The following is a 6,398-nucleotide window of genomic DNA, read 5'->3' on the forward strand; positions in this document are numbered from 1 at the left end:
AGGACCCCCTTCTGTCCTTTCTCTGGCCTCTCGTGCCCCACCAGTGACCAAACTTTTGTCCAGCTGCCGCGGATCTTTGCGGGCAAACGTTGGCCCCCGTTTCCCGCTATCCTATATGGTGCCTTCCTAGCAGGTTTGGCGGGGGTCGCACCAATAGATGATCACGACCCCCGGTTTTTGTCTGAGGGATAATTTACCTCCACCAACTTGGGAATCCGGTACCCTTCCACGACCTGACCCTTCACCCGATATAACGCGGGTTTGCAACGGTTGCTGTCCGTTCTGCTCTCTCTAAGGGTCCCTTCTGCCTCCTTGTTTCTGGAGCCTTTCTACTCCTCTGTCTCTCCTCTTTCCTTCCTTCTCCTTCTTCTCTTCTCCTCTCTGGCTCCGGCCTTCACCCCAGGCCTGCCTTCTGAGCAGAGCTCCTACAGAGCCTCTGCTACCTGTCACCTCTCCACTGTACTGAACTGACCTGACTCCTCAACTAAGATGGCTCCCACCTTTTATCTGCCTCTGTGTATGAGCTCAGGTGACCAGCACCCAATGAGCTCCTTCATATGCTCCAGAAACCGTCCCCTTCTGCTCCTACATCACTGGGTTCTCTCCCCCCTCCCCACTCCTGCCAGGGACATGGTCAGATGTGCCTGCAATTATATGGGAGCACCGTCGAACTGTCCCCCGGAAATGGGGTGAGTGTGTGTATGCAGATACTGGGCCCTGGTCCATACTCCATCCTTACCTGGGAGTGGAATATCACACCTCTGGTTGAGGTGCAATACCCCTGTAGCAACCGAACCCTCGGGGCGCTACATTTACATCTGACCTCTGCCAGAGTTTCAAACAACTGAGTAGTGGAGGTGCCACATGCCGGACCCCCACAAATCAGATATTAATGAGCTAACCAGGGGATAGGCCATCAATATGTTTGTCCTGGAAATTCCCTTTAAGGCCCACCTGCACATACTATGTATATAATATATATATATGGCAAAGAGTGGGAAGGGGTTAATCACAGGCTCATAAAACGGACAAACAACACAAATATTGGTTCTATCTTTTACACATTTGGGGTAGCCCTTAAGAGGGCCGTTGGGCCAAAGAGAGAGAGAGAGAAGAGAGAGGGGAGGGAGAGATACCGGGAGATACCAAGAGAGAGAAAAAAAGAGAGACCCAACAAGTGCAAGGCTAAGCCTGGCAGGCGGCAGCGGCTATTTATACCCACTGCTGATCTCTTATTGGTGGAAAATCTGGGCGTAGCTGCTCTCTGATTGGTGGAAAATCTGGGTGTGGCTGCTCTGTGATTGGTCAGCATTATGACCTCACAGTTGCGTTGACTCATACCTCCTGGGTGGTTCTTCTGGGCGGTTCTGTTTTCTGACTGGTGGAAATTCTAATCAGCATTATGACCTCACAGTGGCCGTGACTCATGTTTCATGGACTGTTCTATCTGGGTGACTGAAACATGCTGATCTCTGATTGGTGGAAATTCAAGTCATCTTCATGACATCACAATCAGCATGTTATTACTGCTGAGATGTTCAGTTTTTTCCTAAATTTCCTATGTTTTGTCCTAATTTATTAGCACATATATACCACTCATTCCTACAATAAAAGGATCAGGAAACCACTCTGAAATCAATATCCTACAATTTACCCCAACAGCAAAAAAACAACTATACACAAAATACCAAAAGATATATCAGATTATTAATGAGCAAATAAAAGACACCATCACATAAAAATAATTTTTAGAAAGGTGTAGAAAAAATGCTGTAAAGTAAGAACGCTTCAAAAATAGAAATGTTAATGATTTATTTAATCAATTAACAAAATACAAGTGAATGAACAAACGAAAAATCTAGATCCAATCAATATTTGGTGTGACCAACTTTTCACTTTAAAACAGCATCAATTCTTCTAGGTACACCTGCGCAAAGTCAGGGATTTTGTAATAATACAGTCAGGTGTCTGGTCATACACCATGGCAAGACTGAGCAAGAATACACAAGGAAGTTATACTACATCAGCAAGGTCTCTAAGGCACAAATTTCAAAGCAGATTGAGGGTTCAAGATGTGTCATTCAAGCACTTATGAAGAAGCACAAGAAATTGTGCAACGTTGAGATCAGTAGATGCAGTGGTCGGCCAAGGAAACTTAGTGCAGCAGATGTATGACACATTATGGTTACTTTCCTTCAAAAGCGGAAGATGTCCAGCAGTGCCATCAGCTCAGAACTGGCAGCAACCAGTGGGACTCAGCTTCACTCATCTACTGTTCAGAGAAGACTGGCCAGAAGTTCTCTTCATAGCAGAATTGTGGCGAAAAAGCCATCTCTTCCACATCAAAACAAGGCCAAGTGACTCAACTATGCATTAAAACAGAGGAACCAGGGTGTAGAAAATTGGCAGGATGTGCTCTGGACGGTTGAGTAAAAATATGAAAAATATTGTTATTACAGAGGAGATTTTGCTCACTGAAGGGCTGGAGAGCAGTACAATAATGAGTGTCTGTGGGCAATAGTGATGCATAAGCACGGTGGAGGGTCCTGTAAGTTTGGGGGCTGCATTTCAGCAAATGGAGGTGGAAATTGAGTCAGAATTATTGGTTCCCTCAATGCTGAGATATAGAGGCAGATACTTATCCATCATGCAATATCATCAGGGAGGTGTCTGATTGGATCCAAATGTTTTCTTCAGCAGAACAACAACCCTAAACGTACAGCCAATGTCATTAAGAATTATCTTCAATGTAAAGAACAAGGAGTCCTGGAAATGATCTGGTCCCACCCAGTGGAGTAACTAGAGTCTGATAGGCCCCCACCTGCATGTTGGTCAGATGTATGGGCCCTTGTAGCGTTCTGGATGCTATAAAGATATATGTGTTCTCTCCCTATGTAGTAATGTCCCCCATCCTGGCTCCTTCTTGTAATAATCTCCCACATGCTGGGCCTTATGCTTTAACATTGTCCCCCACCTGTGCCCCTGTCTGGTAATGTCCCCATTCTCGCATCATTTCCTTCATTCTGGTTTAATGTCCCCATCCTGGTATAGTGTCCCCATTCTGATATAATGTCCCCATTTTGGTATAATGTCTCTAACCTGGTATAATATCCCCCATGCTGGTGTAATGCTCCCAATTCTGCTATAATGTCCCCAAAGCTGGTATAATGCCCCACATCCTGGTATAGTATCTCCAGTTCTGTCATTATGTCCCCCATGCTGCTATAATATCCCCCATACTGGTATAATATCATCATTGTGATATAATGTCCCCCATCCTGGTATAACCTCATCATTGTGATATAATGTCCCCATTCTGATATAGTGTCACCCATCCGGGTATGGTGTACCCCATTCTGGTATAGTGTCCCTTATTCTGGTATAATGTCCCCAATTCTGGTATAATTTCCCCATTCTGATATAATGTCCCCATTCTGATTTAATGTCCCCCTTCCTGGTATATTGTCCCCATTCTGATATATTGTCCCCATTCTGTATAGTGTCCTTCATCTTGGTAAAATGTCCCCATACTAGTATAGTGTCCCCATACTGGTATAATGTCCCCATCCTGGTATAATGCCCCCCATCCTGGTTTAATGACCATCATACTGGTTTAATGTCCCTCGCCCTGGTTTAATGTCCCCCATCCTGGTACAATGCACTCCATTCTGTTACAGTGTCTCACATTCTGGCATAATGACCTAATTCTGATATAATGTCCCCATTCTGGTATAATGTACCCATTCTGGCATAATGTCCCCCATCCTGGTATGGTATCTACTGAGCTGCCATCCTGGGGATGGGTTATCAATATCAGATCGGTGGGCTCCGACACGCGGCACTGGCTCTATCCATCAGTTGTTTGCAACGCTCAGATGTAAATAGTTTGAAGATCTGAACATCACTGCTCCATTCACTGTACTGTGGGTCCTGCAAGTCAGCTAATATTTATGCAATAGGAGCTGATCTGCAGCACCAGGTAGCAGCCACTACACAGTGACCAGAGCTGTGATGTTCAGCTCCTCAACAAAGTTTACATCTGACCTCTGCCAGAGTTTCAAACAACTGAGTAGTGGAGGTGCCACGTGCGGGACACCCACAAATCTGATATTAATGAGCTAACCAGGGGCCTTTAAGGCCCACCTGCACATACTATGTATATAATATATATATATATATACAGTCATATGAAAAAGTTTGGGCACCCCTATTAATCTTAAGCTTAATGTTTTATAAAAATTGGTGTTTTTGCAACAGCTATTTCAGTTTGATATATGTAATAACTGTTGGACGCAGTAATGTTTCTGCCTTGAAATGAGGTTTATTGTACTAACAGAAAATGTGCAATCTGCATTCAAACAAAATTTGACAGGTGCACAAGCATGGGCACCTCACCAGAAAAGTGACATTAATATTTAGTAGATCCTCCTTTTGCAAAAATAACAGCCTCTAGTCGCTTCCTGTAGCTTTTAATGAGTTCCTGGAACCTGGATGAAGGTATTTTTGACCATTCCTCTTTACAAAACAATTCCAGTTCAGTTAAGTTTGATGGTCGCCGAGCATGGATAGCCCTCTTCGAATGATCCCACAGATGTTCAATGATATTCAGGTCTGGGGACTGGGATGGCCATTCCAGAACATTGTAATTGTTCCTCTGCATGAATGCCTGAGTAGATTTGGAGCGGTGTTTTGGATCATTGTGTTGCTGAAAGATCCATCCCCTGTGTAGCTTCAACTTTATCACTGATTCTTCAACATTATTGCCAAGAATCTGCTGATACTGAGTGGAATCCATGCGTCCCTCAACTTTAACAAGATTCCCGGTGCCGGCATTGGCCACACAGCCCCAAAGCATGATGGAACCTCCACCAAATTTTACTGTGGGTAGCAAGTGTTTGTCTTGGAATGCTGTGTTTTTTTGCCACCATGCATAACGCCTTTTTGTATGACCAAACAACTCAATCTTGGTTTCATCAGTCCACAGGACCTTCTTCCAAAAAGAAATTGGCTTCTCCAAATGTGTTTTTGCATATGACGCGCCCCTGGGCCTGTGTCGCGCTGCGTTGCGCACACGGGAGCTTACCCGGAGCCGGATCTGTTTAGGGTTGTAGTCTCGTGGCGGTGACCCGGTCCGTGCCCAGGGAGTCAAACTGGACGGCAGTCTGTTAGCGGTAGAAAATGGTTGATGACTACGCCACCCGTTGAATGCAGCCAGGGGGCTGCTGCTGCAGGGCAGACCGCTGAGGCCGGTGGAAGGATGGTGCAGCGTGATAGTATAACCCCCAACGGGAGGGGTATGGCCTCAGGGCAGCCGACGTGGATGATGGGGGTTGCAGGAACCACTCAGAGACGGTATGGTAGCGTTCAGGGTCTTTACTGGTAACAACGATAGACCCTCCCGGAGTACTTGCTAGCGAACGGGGCCTGGTCAGTCCTTGAGCAGATGGGATCTCCCCTGGCCAGGCGTAGTTGTAGGCCTCCCAAGCTGACTGTACTCTTCTGGCTACCTTGCTAGAAGCTGATGTAAGTAGCCCACGTCCCTGAGTGTACCGTGTGGTGCTCACCCGTATGGCCGGTGACTCGGGGCCTTCTAATGGCTTCCGCTCCACGATGGCGGTGCTGGTCCCACGCGTGTGACCGGGCCTTCGGGCTTCTGGGCCAGGGGACCTGAAATCCCCTGCCTGACGGATTCTGCTGCTGGGTAGAAGTTAGTCCCCACAGCCTCGGACTCCGGGTCCGGTAAAGAATCTTCTTAGTCAGGGCGAGCTCTTTAGCTGCCAGCCCCTGACTCCTTGTGACTCTGCTGCTTCCTATGCTGCTCTTGTCTCTACTCTTCCTGGACTCCCTAACCCTGCCTCAGCCCCGGGTTTATACAGGGGAAGTTCTTCCCCTCCCAAGGCTGGGCAGGAGGTGTGGCATGCACAGGATCCCTGACCAAAGGACCTCCCACCTGCTCTCAGACGTAATATCTCTATCACTGTGACAACCAGACCCCTGGGGTGTCACACTCCCCCCTAGTGAAATTTAGTACTCCGGGACTAAACACTTTTTAGAAAAATATAACAAGGTATATCAAAGAACAATAAAATACAATAAGGAAACACAATAAGATGGTCACGGATGTCCGCAACCGGGTGCAGTCTTTGAAGAAAAGCAAAGGTGTCCATTTCACCAACACAGGGAGACGTAACCAGGTAGGGGTCTGTCCTACCCTGAGTCCTTAACAGTCTCTAGTCCATCCTGGGTTACGCTCCAACTATATACAAAGGATTCCCGGTAAATCCACCGAAGACTCCTAAAAACAACTAGAAACACAAAATTACACACAAGCAACAATAAACAGGTAAACATTGTAAAACAACTTAAACATTTAGATCCTCCAACGTGCGGGTAACTGG

Source organism: Phyllobates terribilis, unplaced genomic scaffold, assembly GCF_046119375.1.
Source record: "Phyllobates terribilis strain yellow unplaced genomic scaffold, ASM4611937v1 Scaffold_254__1_contigs__length_2825407, whole genome shotgun sequence".
NCBI classification, from domain to species: domain Eukaryota; kingdom Metazoa; phylum Chordata; class Amphibia; order Anura; family Dendrobatidae; genus Phyllobates; species Phyllobates terribilis.